Here is a 13,872-nt window from a genome sequence, read left to right as displayed (position 1 = left end):
AAAGTGATTATGCTGTATTGTCTGATTTTATTTAGATCACAAACCAGCTTTGCCCATTACCAGGTATCTAGGAAAGAGTCTCTTTTTCACTCTGAGGCTAAGCTTTGTCACTTTCCAAATGGAGATGTTGCAGCTGTTACTATTTCACCTCATTGGAATAAAATCATTAATTCATGTGAAAGAATAATGTATATGTCTGATCACAACTGAAAACACAATAAATGTACTTTTTGAGTGACCAGATTGTCAACTACTTTGTCAAGGTCAAGTCACCTTAAGTAATTAATTTTCACTTGTTTCTTAAACTTTCTGAGGCAGCCGCACGTCTTGCATGCTCAGTTGTTTAATCTTGTCCGACTGTTTGCCACCCCATGGGCTCCTCTGTCCATGGAATTATCCTGGCAAGAGTACTGGAGTGGGTTGCCATTTCCTCCTCTAAGCTACACATCTTCCTTCCGTCCGTTTACCCAGTAGTGATTGCTGCCAAGTGCTGTATGTTCAATAAACACTTGTTGATTGGATTTTTTAAAGTACTGGTCTGAAGTCCAGAGCTGGAAATTTGTGAGCTACTTACATTTTTGCTTTGGATTCCTAAAGCCTCTGATTTAATTTCTAGATTATAAGTTCCATTGATAGGACCCTTATAAATATCACATGAAGAAGATGAGCATTACCTTTAGGCCAAAGCAATTTACTTTTTAAAAATCTGATTAATTTCAACACAATCAGCCAGGATGTCAGAAGATCTCAGTGTTTTTGATAGATGCTGACAGCTGAGGAAATTAAAATCAGGGAGGGAAGCAATTAAATACTGGCAAACATTACTTTAATGAGACAACCAAATCGTTCATAAACCACGGAGTGTGTTGTATTCTTGATAAGTGTCTTAGGATATCATTTAAAAATGTTCTTCATGTGGGATTTGATGTTGGGAGTGGAGGACATTCCATGTTTGTCGTTTAATACCTTTGGCCTGATCTCACTTTTCGATCACTTTTGGGATCAGATTTCCTAATAATCATGTTTAAGTTTATGATGTTGTTTAATTTACAAGTTACCGTCTCACCACCACTTTTATCAATTCATAAAACTTACCCAAATGCACAAAGTCTAGACAAAATAATGTTTGGCTTTTTCACAGTGGTTTAGGGATAGCCATGGTCAAGATTCATGGAAAGAGAGACAGAAAAATGTATATCTCATAGAACTTTTAATTGAAAAGATTTGGAAATTGTAGCACTAAAACCAGAACCAAGATCCTCAGTCCCTAGTCTACTTTTCTTTTTAAGATAGCACCCCCTTTTCAGAATAAATGTCTGGCATTACAAGACTGAAGACTTACTTCAGTTTATTCGCTTAGAGTGTTTTTACAAGGCTCCATCGACCGCTCATTTGTACTACAGCACTTGTAAAGTATCACATATTAAGGGGCGTCTATACAATGGCCTGAGCTTCCCTGGTGGTTCAGCAGTAAAGAATCTGCCTGCAATGCAGGAGCTACAGTAAGCATGGGTTCGATCCCTGGGTCGGGAAGATCCCCTGGAGGAGGAAATGGCAACCCACTCCAGTATTCCTGCCTGGAGAATCCCATGGACAGAGGAGCCTGGTGGGCTACAGTCCATAGGGTCACAAAGAGTTGGACACACTGACATGACTTAGTATATATACATTGGCCTTAGTGATTCTCATGCCAGTTGATTGGAATTTTTCTTCATAATGTCAAGATCACCACCTAGAGTTATGTTGTCTAAAATTGTTCAGGGGTGGAGTGGTCGATCCAGAGGCTACCATGGTTGTTGGAAAAATCTATTTATATCTCTTCTCTCTTCATTTCTCCTGACCTCCCATTCCTCTCTTCTTTTTTCCTTATTCTTCATCATTTTTCTTTCCATTCACTCTGTTTTTTCCCCCTTCGGCTCCATTGTTCTCTCCAGTTTCTCCCCCAAGTAAAGTAGAAATGATGAATTATTTTATACTAGTTCCAGCTCTAGGTTTGTTGGCTCTTGTTTTGCTTTGATCCTAATTAATGTGTTAAAGTTTTTTAAGTTAGAGGTTGATCATACAAGTTTTTTGTTTTGTTTTGGTTGAAATTGCTTCTGGAAATGAGAAGGGTTTTCTTGAGAGTGACGGGATGGGTGAGTTGGCAAAGGATGCAAACCCACCAGGTTTTGGGTCAGCAGTCATAAAATCCACAGAGGCAGCCAAGGATAACTGACTTCACTGCTAAGATGCTAGAGTTGGATTTGTCACTTGTCCCAGATGTCTTTATGGGTCTAGAGGAGAACTCCACTGCATCAGAAAATACTCGAGTTACTGAGGGAACGTGCCACTCAAACCGTGTGAGAAGAGGATGGTGAACTTCTTAGCTAGAAGGTTTCAGCTCTTCTACAGTGTGAGATGAAACTTACTGATGCAGACCCCTTTACGAAAATTCAGTGGTACAGCCTTGTATTGTTTCTGTGGCTTGTGTTTCGATAGCTTGCGCAAGGATGTCACATCTCTGAAACTTCACCGGGGAGAGCTGAGAAAGTGTTGATGGTAACCCTGCATCGAACACTCCTATGCCTCAGCTTAGTAATGTGTCACCTTCTGGTTAGACCACAGATGTGAAGGCTCTCTCCTTTCACTTGCTAGTGAAACAGGACTCAGTACTAAATGTGTTTTGGCCCCTTGACAGTAGACTTTTACAGGTTATATGCTCACTTTACCTTTCCTTCTAAATTGAGTGTTCCTAAATGGGAGACTGCATCATGTAGTGGAAGTGTCCTTACTCCTTTGGGGATCAAGATACAAGGTTAGACTTTTATATGTTTCATATTAACCATGTGATGTTTGAAGTTTGGCTTCCTGATCAGTAAAATTGGGGTAATACAGTTTCACTGGGGTTATGTCAAGGATGATTTGAGATAACATGATCATGAAATATTTTTCTAACTATAAACTACAGTATTACAGATGATTAATATTTTGATTTTGGTGTCATATGGCAATAATTTCTTGCGGAATATCGTATCAACTGTGTTGTATTCATAATCATCTGATTTAAGTCCCTATATTAGAATGGGGTATATCAGTAAAACTTCTGAGAGATCTTTCAGTTCAGTTCAGTTCAGTTCAGTTCAGTCACTCAGTCGTGTCCAACTCCTTGTGACCCCATGAATCGCAGCACGCCAGGCCTCCCTGTCCATCACAAACTCCCGGAGTTTGCTCAAACTCATGCCCATCGAGTCAGTGATGCCATCCAACCATCTCATCCTCTGTCATCCCCTTCTCCTCCTGCCCCCAATCCCTCCCAGCATCAGGGTCTTTTTCAACGAGTCAACTCTTCGCATGAGGTGGCCAAAGTCTTTACTTCTCAACAAATCTATCCCTGTGTTCAAACTGACCCCTTAAAACCGTTCTTGCAGTCCTGGTGGAAGCTCCATCTCTCTGAACCTCAAGCATGATACAGGCACAGGCTTTAGACTGACCTGTGATAAATCTGCAGGCTTTCCCCTAAAGCAGTTTCTTTTGCTTTTTGGGTTGAGGGGATACATGATTCTTCAGTTTTTAGGCTTTGTCACGTGGAACAAAAGTTCTTTGTGATGCTGGTAGGTGAAGTCATGTAGATTAACACAGATAAATACTGTGGTATTTTAAAACTAGAGACATGAATCAAAGAAATACCCAATGCAGAGATACCCTCTATCCTTGTGTGCTTAGAACATTATTCTTTGATCATATAAGCATGTGCTCATAGGAAGAAATTTTTTTATACCATTTTGTTGACCATGCCGTCAATGCTTATAGATATGAAATAATGAAGGAAAATCTTCCCCCCAAAAGTTTAACTCATCTTTGGCTATGAAGTAGGTATTATATTGTCTCATTTACATATAAGGAAATTGACACTTGGGGTTTAAGTAACTTGCCCAAGGCCATTGGTAAGAGGCAAACAGGTCTGACTGGCTCTAAATCCTGTGTGTTTTTCCCATTTCCTCATGTCAATCAAATAACTGGTTTTATCTCATTATTTCCTCCTTCACTAAGTCTGGTGGATCAAGTCAGTGAGTTGTCTGTCCTCATGTTTTCCCAGCCTAATATTCTGGATGTAAAGGAAAGGCCGCTGGCTGAATAGGCAGCGCTCAGAGGGTCCAAACTCTCGTCCTGCCATGTATTGTACTGTGCAGTCCTGGGCAAGTTACCTATCTTTTTTGAGCTTCAGTTTTCGCATCTGTAAAATGAGGAAAATAATACCCATTCATATTTGTGAATTTAACCCTGAGAGAGATGTTAGTTCCTTTCTTATCCTCCTTATCCTCTGTGAGCTTTTGTTTCCTCACTATAAAGTGGTAGAATAATCTCTTCCTGCTGCTTTACTAGGTTGACATGGACTGAAATGAGATAATGAATGTGAAAGTGTTTTGTGAAACCAGAAACTGCTGTATAGATAGAAGAGTTTATGATTATTAATGAATACATAGAGCTTGCAAACTAAGACTAACTTTTCCCTGTTTTGTTTACAGACGCTACCATTGCAGTTTGCTGACCCTTGTGTCCACTGATCATTCCAAGAACGAGCTGTCCAAGGTAAGAGAGGCTTGGTGTCATCACATTTATGAAATGCTAATAGGCATCTTAACCAATAGAGTTTAAGGTAGATTTCACTCCCAACAGAAGAAATACGAAGGTATTCCAGGAACACCAAAACCTGAAAAATGGCCAAGGCAGTGAACTGCTTCCCCTTTTATGTTTCCTTCTTTTGATTTCCTTTTTAATTCCAGCTTTTTAAAGCTTCCTACCTGAAGCAGAGAAGTATTTTGGTAACATGGAAGTATTAAAGTGTCTATAGTATGCCATGTCCAAGGATGTTCTTATCTAGTGTCTTCTTATATCCCCAGCTAGTATGTAGCAGGAGGGCTTTCTCCAGTTTCCTGGTCATTGATGGGGTGCATTTTTCACTACACTATGCTGCCACTGTTATCTGGCTCTGAAGGAGTCAAGCTACTAGTCGGGTCTGTCACTGCCTCTTACCTGCTCCCAAAACATCTCTAAAGCACATAATCGAAGGCTATCACAACAACAAAACCCTTAAAAATACAGGAAATGAGTTAGGTTTTTGAAACCCAGGACCTATAGTACCTGCATTCTACTCTCTTGGGGAACCAGTGTAAATGAATTATAACTTTGGCAGAAGATTTCATTCTTCTTGAGTTTGTCGAGAAAATGGAGACCAGTTTAAAATAAAAAGAAGCATAAAATTTGATTTATGTGTTTAAGAAAGCATAAAAAGTTTTAAAATTTGCAAGATGTGTGTTTTCTTCTGCAGATAACCAGTTGATAATCTGTACTTCCCAGCTAACTCTGCTGTGTTCCCTGTAATCTTCTGGAAGTCTTAGCCAAAAAAAGGCGAAGTAGTTGCTATGGTGTTCCTAACTGCAGGTCCTATAGGATAGAACCTTTGTGGAAGATTTGATATCAGTATTTAAAGTTCTGTAAACATTTCTTCTGATGAATATTTTTATTATTCTTTGGCATTTTCTTTACATGATCTTGAACTTACTTTTTTTTTTCTGATTTTGTTGGAGTCTAGTTGATTTACAATGCTCTGTTAATTTCAAGTGTACAGCCAAGTGAATAAATTATACATACACATGTATCTATTCTTTTTTAGATTCTCTTACTATATAGGCCATTGCAGAGTGCTGAGTAGAATTCTCTGTGCTATACAGTAGGTCCTTATTAGTTATCTATTTTATATATAATAATTTAAACATAATTTTAATTACACAGGGCTTTGAACAAATTGAGGTTTGTTGGTACTGCCTCATATTTGCAGGAGTTGGAATTTAGAAATGAGTGAAAATTTTGGTGTCACATTAATATGGTTTTCAAAGCTAACACTCACCACATACATCAAATAAGAAGAGATCATGTATGAGCAAGGCCAGTGAGGGAATGTATAGACTGTGAAACTCTTCTATGAGCAGATCTGACCTATACGCTGTATGTGGTGTTTAGATTTTATACTAATTTCTACAAGAAGAGTTACTAAAAAAAACAAGATGGTAGCCAAAAATATAGGAATGGCTTCTGCTCATCTTTTTGTTCCTCTCTAGTCCATAAAATGCTCCTGCAAAAGTATCCTTTCTTATGTACTTCATGTATTTTCAGGAATAACACATCAGAAAAGAATGTACTGTAGACAGGTGATAGCATAATTTTTGGTAGCTCTGTTAGGCAGAGATCTATTTGTTCATTTAGAAGCTACAGTTTTTATATTAACTTTCCTCCAAATGCAAATCATTAAATATTAATAAAATACTTTTTGAAAAGTGGCTAACTATGCCCCTGCTTCCCCACTGAAACCCATTTGAATGTACAAAGAAGAGTTTAAGCAAGGCTGGAAAGGTTATGAAAAATTGCTCTTGAGAAAAGAATTTCATATCTGTCTATCTATCATCTATGTATTATCTATCATCTATCTATTATCAGTCATCTGTTATCTATCTATATATTCATCTATCTTTTTGAATTATTTAAGTGGATTTGGTGAGGAAAGAAGGATATTCTCAAATAGCCTTTGGATGATAGAGAAGTAAATATTCTGAGAGCATATACTACAGAAATTTAAAATAATCTTATGGTAATAATTGATGTCAGTGTCAGTAATGAAGAAAGAATAACAGTTTAAATAAGTAATTAGGCTTGACGGTAGCTGTGTCAACAGGCACCCACTTAATGAGTGTGTTCATTGTTTTTCTCGGCTTTCAGCGTTGATCCACTGACTGCGGTGTGTTCCCTGTCCCACTTCCAAACCAAATCTATTTAAAGCTGTGCTTCATGGAATCTGAAACTGTATACCCTGTTTACTATTTAGAGCTGATACCCAATGTTCTTTAACAGGGAAGATCTTACTTGAGTAAGAACAAGCTTCTGGCCTTTGCTAGACTCTTGATTATCCTTGTTTTCCATGGGATGATTCATTGGCAAGGATGAATAATGCCCAATTAATTCTCACAGACTTGTCTCTATTGCTAGAGTGAATTGGTTATTATAGTTTGATGGAAACAGCTCTAGTCTGCCTTAAATCAAATAAATCAGCTATTGTTATTTGAGGTGGAGTTAGAGACAGTAGTTGTAAGTGAAATTATGTTCTTAGTTACCTGAATAGAATCTCATTGTTTGCAGGAGTGGAGTAATGCATTATGGGTTATGTTCTACGAACCAGGAGTCACGAGAATCTATTTCTGCTCCCAACTCTGACTGTGTCACCTTGGGCAGGTCATTTTCCCTCTTTGGGGTCTATTTCAGCATCTGACAATAGATAGAGTTAGACCAGTTGGTCATGGTGTTATTTCTAGTCAAATGTCCTAATGTTAATTGCTATGATTTTATTTCTTGGTCAGCTCTTTATTCCTTCTGCTGCTACTTTTCCAAAGTCATAGAGAGTCTAGTGTGAAAATTGTTTTTTTTTTAGCTTTTAATTCTACATACCTGAAAGGCAGTTTTATGATTTGAATTTTAGATTGGACTGTGATTGAACATTTATGCATTGGTTGTGTCTACCCTAGCAACATTCATTTTCTAGTTAGAAATCAAAAAAGTCCATTTCCCTCTATGTTTTTCTGCTCCATAATCTCAGTCTCAGTTTTAGAGGCTCTGGTAAACTTCTCAACTAGCCGTATAAAGAGGTTCCTCTTCAGTTGTTTGACTTTTCTGGGATTGTGTCAGTGACCTATAAGGAGAGGTCAGAATACTAAAAACAGAGGGGACATTGAGAACCAATCTAGACAAAATTTTACAGATGAATTTATTTGCAAAGAAGAAATAGAGACACAGATGTAGAGAACAGACATACAGATACCACGTGGGGGAGATGAGGTGGGGTGAATTGGGAGGTTAGGATTGACATATATACACTACTATGTATAAAATAGATTGTAATGAGAACCTATTGTTCAGCACAGGCAGCTCTACTCATTGCTCTAAGTGAGAAGGATATCTAAAAAAGTGTGTATAAGTAGAACTGATTTGCTTCACTTTACAACAGAAAGTAACACAACATTGTAAAGCAACTATACTCCAATAATAAAAATAAAAAAAGAACCAATTTAGCCAAATCCTTTCATTTCAGAGATGGAGATTTTGGGCTCAGGGAGGGAATCTGATTTGTCTAAGGTATTAGTGGCAGATCCTGGGCTAGAATTCTTTCTTCTGACTCCTTCGTTGCTGTTTTAGGAGAGGAATCTCTATATGTGAAATGTTCTTTCTCTTCCCAACATTTAAAAGGACATTATCTTTCAGGCAAAGCCAATCACATTGCCAACTCAGGGATATGAGATGCTTTCGTTCATTCTGTGAAGCACGGGATAGAGGATTCTGGCTGCCTCTGCTCTCTGTGCTTGTTCAGAGTCTGTGGTTCCCTTGCAGTTCTTCTTGACCCTGACATCACCACTATTTCCTCCTGTCCTTTTCTAATCCAGTGAATTATAGGAAGCTAAGGATGAGTTCCTAACTGGCTGTGTACTGTGCATAGTTGGGAACATTAATAAAGAGAAGACAGATGCAGGATGAATATGCAGGAGGACAGGAGAGTAATAGCCAACACAGTGAAATCTAGTTCAAGGCCTGCGGTTCTCAGTTGCTGTGCTACATAAGATTAATAGCAACATCTCTCATCCTTTCAGATCTTCTTTCTGCCTTGTTCTTGTGGGACTGGGCTGGGACTGAGGAGCAGCTGGAATGATCTTTGCCAAAACCAAACTAATGTTTTCATGAGATTTCCAGGTCCAGAGAAGAGAGCAATAATTATCCATCAGCTGGAAGATAACTTGGAGGCAACTGGGTCTAAACACTTACCTTGTACTTCATAATACTGATGTACAGAGTGTGGAAATCATTTTACTGGGTCTGATGTACAGAGTGTGGAAATCATTTTACTGGGTCTGAGGTTCAAATCCTGGCTTTACCTTATTGGCTGTGACTTTGGTGAAGGCATGATGTTCCTTCCTCAGAACCTCAGTTTCTCCATCTATGAGACAGAAGAGGAGCAGGAAGATGAAATAGAGGATGTCAAAGGCTCCCAGAATCTTGATCCTGAGTCTCTGACTTGCCTGAGGTCCTGTAGCAAGATTTTAGCCGAGCTGAGTTTTAGATTCAGAGCTCCTTTCTCTGGTTTGGCGTGCTCATCATGAATACTTCCACCCCTCATACTTTCTAAACCACATGCTTGTATCTTTCAGCCTTGTTTTATTAAGTAAACTTTTTCTCTCTCCATTGGCAGATCCCTCTGTCAAGGGACTTGTCTAAGGCGATCATTATTAATTTGTGTGTGTGTATTTAGTGGTAAGGGAGAGGATTATGGAACATTTGGAATCTCTGTGATAGTTAGAAAATACACATCTGTATAGAATGTTGTCTACAATTTCATGAGGTTTGTAAACTCTCTAAAGGCCATACCTAGGTTCTAGGTTAAACAAAAGATGGTTTTCAGTGTGGGAAGTCTGAGATGACATTTTGATAACACACATTTCCTTTGCTGTTGGATTTCTCCCACAATTCACCTATTGTTTTGCTCTGAGTGTCAGACTCATTTATGAGTGTGACTCTGGGCATTTATATGTTTCAAACTGTTGAGTGATGTTTTAATATTCAAACTCTTACTCTGCTTGCTTTATTCATTTATTCACTCTATCACTCAAATGTGCATTTAACCCAGAATCTGCTAATTGTTATCAATTTTAATACATCATTTCCCTGAATCTCATAAAATAAAAAAAATATTTTTCCCACTTTTCTTATGTGGAAACTGAGCCCAGAGAGGTTGAGTAATTTGCCTAATGTCATATAGCAAATGAATGCAAAGTCTGGAATCAAACCTAGATCTGCTTGAAAATATGTGACTGCATCTAGAGATAACAGGCTTCCCAGGTGGCGCTAGTGGTAAGGAACCTGCCTGCCTATGCAGGAGACATAAGAGATGTGGGTTCCATCCCTGGATTGGGAAGATCCCCTGGAGAAGGGCATGACAACCTACTCAGTATTCTTGCCTGGAGAATCCTATAGACAGAGATGCCTAGCAGGCTAGGGTCCACAGGGTCGCAAAGAGTCAGACATGACTGAAGTGACGTAGCATGCACGCACACAAGAGATAACAATGAATGTGAACAGGGACAATCAAACTATTCTATAAACTATACAAATTCCTAGTAAAAAATAGTCAGTGGGCCCCTGAGGAGTAACAGTGAATATGTGCTGTGGGAGTTTAAAGAGGGACAAGCTCATATATCCTGAATCTTTTATATGATAATTCATTAACTACATGCTCTTCTGGTATCTTAAGGCAGGATAAGAAAAGTTGGGCGGTTGTCTAAACTGCATTATAAATAACTCATGTTTTCTCTTTTCTTGCATACTTCGATCAGGTTAGTGGTCTGAGAGTCTCCAGTTTTGTGAGTGCAGGAGGAGGTGGTGATTATAGAGTCATAGAGCCCTGATCGCACTGCAAGTTATCAACTGAATTGGAATTTCAATGCTTTGGGGAATCCGTTTGTTGTTTTCTCCCTGTTATGTTGAGCGTGGGATTTTTACCAGAGATAGACTTCTGGCCGTGCACAGATCAGCACAAATGCAGATGTGAGCAGCGAGAATTTGGATCGTGCCAAGAGGTAATGACTGCCACATGTGTGAAGCTGATCTCAGCGCCTGGTGACCCACTGTGAGTCTGTGTGGGAGCTCTGAGAACGAAGGCTGGTGTTAGACATGGAGGAGGCCCTGGAGGTTGTTAGAGGCAACACCTTCGGGTGGGAAGATGAGGCCCAGAGAAGGGGCAGCGGTGGGTTGATAGCAGCGGAGCGAGAACCAGACTTCATACCAGCGCTTTCCAGTAATAGCGCCTTAAATTTCCTGTCTTCCATTGGCTCGTGCCCCCATTTGACACTGGATTGGGAATTCAGCGTTATTAACTCCATAACCTTGGAAGCATAACTTGATTTCTTTGGGTCTCAGTTTTGTTGTCTGTAAAATGAAAATCACACCCTATTGGCAGAACTGTTGTGAGGATAAGTGAAATACCATGGTGCTGTACGCCACGCCGAGGTGTTACCTCACGTATGCTTAACAGCCCTTAACATAGCCCAAGGAGATAGGCGTGCGTGTGTGCTAAGTCGCTTCAGTCCTGTCGACTCCGTGTGACCCTGTGGACTGTAGCCCATCAGGCTCCTCTGTCCATGGGATTCTCCCAGCAAGAATACTGGAGTGAGGATAGGTACACGTATCCTATTCTTCTTCTACAGATTCTACTTCCCAACTTCGTTTTGATACTTTTCAGATAGTTGCTTCTCAGAATTTGGTCTGAAGACCAGGAATGTCAGCATCACCTGGGAGCTCCTTAGAGATGCTGACCTCAGGACCCATTCCAGACCTCCTTATCAGAATCTGCATTTTAATAAGATTTCCTAGGTACTTCTAGGCTCATTAGAGTTTGCGAAGCAGTTTTTCCACTGGAGACCAATTCTGAGTCTGTTGGCCACAGGCCTCTGCTGACATTGACAGGGTTGGAACCAGTATTCCGGGGCATGCCTTCCCCACGCCTGGAGAGACAGGAGGGAGTCCTTGTCAAGCAGCTCCCCGGGAGTAGTGGAAGGCCGGGTTGCAGGAATCCAACAGGCTGTATCTTTTCAACGCCCTTCTTTTCCCCAGAAGTAGTATTCACCAGGGGTCAAACTGGGATTGGATCCCAGGCTTTGGACTCCTAAAGTCTGTGTTCTTTTCATTACACCACCATGCCTCAGTCAAGAGGAATGCCGGGCTGTGTGGACCATAACTCTTCATTCCCCATAGTGCCAGCATTTCCACTCTGGCTGTTTTACTCTATTACTCAATTCCTAGAGGGGAGGAATTTTAAAAAAAAAAAAAAAAGAAAAGAAAAAAGCTTGAGTTGAAAGCCAGGATCCTGCAGCTTAATCAGTTATTTTCATTTTTTAATGAGGGAGACTATTGTGAAATAAGTAATTATTAATTACTCAAAACTAATGAAATATTTTAGTTTCCTTGCTAAAAAAGCATATGGAAGCTAAAAGAAAGCATATGGGTGTTTTTCGGGAAGCATATTGGTGAATGGACGAATTCTGGCAGTGCCACTATGCCTTTGCTGTCTGGCTGGGGCCATCCCTGCGTGCGCTGGCATCTGAGTCCTTGTGTGTTTGGAGGGATTATTTAAAATTCCCATCTGATGTGTGCCTTGGGTTGCCTCTGGAGTTACACAGCTCTGCCTCATAAATCTTTCTGCCGTGTTTTCACTCTGATATTACTGGTGGAGTGTCACTCAGTATAAAACCTTTACCATCAGGGGGCTGCCATGCTCCGCCTTTCCAGATGTTTCTCTTTCTCTGCAGTGGCCCGGAAGGGCCTGCCCCGCTGATGGTTGGGTGTAGAGACTGTTCACCCGATGGTTTACCGTAGCATCCTTGGACCTCCTTGCTCCACTGAGGACCATCTGTGAGACCTCTGGGCTCCCTACTGAGTATCTGCACTGCAGATTTCTCCTTGTGAAACCAGAATGGTGATTCAAGTGCAGGTCCACTCAGGGCTGTTTATCATCGAAGTCCATATCCTTTGCTCCTCCTCTCCTTTTCTTTATGTCTCTTCTCTCTTGCTGTGTGTTTGTGGATCTGGTAAATGGCTTGATGGATTGGGAGGTGGTTGAAACTCTTTTTGGCCACTCTGGTGATCCAGGCTTGTGACGGTTAGAGGCAGCATGCTATGTTTGAGAAGGTACTTGGCTGAGAGTCAGAAAACCGAGGTGCAGATCAACCTGACTTAAGCAGCATTTACTTAGCACCTATGGAGAAAGACGGCTCACTAAGACAGGGAAGGAGGGAGGTGGCAGGTGTGTGGAGATGAACCTGATGCAGGGCCAGCCAGGACTCAGTGTGATGTGTGGGCTCAGAGATGAGACTTTGCGAGTGAGAGAATGTGGGGGTCCTTTCTACAGGAGGTTTCTTACAAAAGCAGGGGCTGGAATTGGCTTTGAAGGATGATCCAGTGGAGTTCATTGGGATATTACAGGGGCTTCAGGGGGACACTCTGGCAGGCAAGAATCAGCTTGAGGCAATCCCCAGAAGCAGGTGAGTACCATCCCTGCCCAGAGAACTGGGCACAGATGACGGAAATGTGTAGCTGAGAGAAAGCACTTCTTTTTTGGCAGACCTCTGTCTCCTCATCTGCAAAGTGTACCGTTTGGACAATTTGGTTCTCAAGAAGCCTCAAGATCTCCAATTGGTCTTGAGGCTACTGCATCTCCCAAGACCTACCACATCTCCCCAAACCTACTGCATCTCCCATCCTAAAGCCAGATAAGCATTTAGCTAAAGGCTGGTCACTCATAGTGGTGATGGAGCAGGGCCCAGAACCCATGTGCCTTGTTTCTGACTTCATCACTCTCTCTGTGATCCCACAGGGCATTAAAACGATGAGTGGTTGGGATGACCATTATTATTCTAGACTTTAATGTGTGAAACACAGAATTTTAAAATAATCTGCAACATAAAACAAATAAGATATTTCACCGTTTTACATACTTTTTTCACCCTTCCACTGGAGACCATCCACTCTTATAAAATGCTTCCTTCTTCCATTTTGCCTGTGTGGGCTTTGCTTTCCTGCCTGAAAAACCGGCACATGTCCCTCCTCCTAGGGGAGCCTTCTCTCTCCACCCTTTGGCTCAGTTAGTGTTGGACTTTGTTTTCTTTTGTATTGCCACCTCTTAATGTTTCCTCTTATCTCCCACCCTCTATACATGTGTTATGAGGGTTCTGAGTCTAAGGACTGTATTCTGCTTCTCTGAATTCCCTTTCACTTCTGGCACAGCAGTGCCCATATCATTCCTGA

The 13,872-nt window shown here is 40.7% G+C and overlaps 1 protein-coding gene across 14 annotated transcripts in view; it reads left to right on the top strand.

Annotated features, from left to right (window-relative positions):
- LPP (LIM domain containing preferred translocation partner in lipoma) overlaps positions 1-13,872 on the top strand; it is a 715,161-nt gene that overhangs the window by 170,477 nt on the left and 530,812 nt on the right. For all 14 annotated transcript variants that reach the window (XM_065943106.1, XM_065943114.1, XM_065943107.1 and 11 more), the window contains one exon: positions 4,506-4,569. The gene's annotated coding sequence lies outside the window, so the exon portion shown is untranslated. The remainder of the gene's footprint in view (positions 1-4,505; positions 4,570-13,872) is intronic.

The sequence above is a fragment of the Muntiacus reevesi genome, chromosome 8 (assembly GCF_963930625.1).
Source record: "Muntiacus reevesi chromosome 8, mMunRee1.1, whole genome shotgun sequence".
Lineage (NCBI taxonomy): Eukaryota > Metazoa > Chordata > Mammalia > Artiodactyla > Cervidae > Muntiacus > Muntiacus reevesi.
The sequence above is the reverse complement of the archived record's forward strand: the minus strand, read 5'-3'. Positions and strand labels throughout refer to the sequence as shown.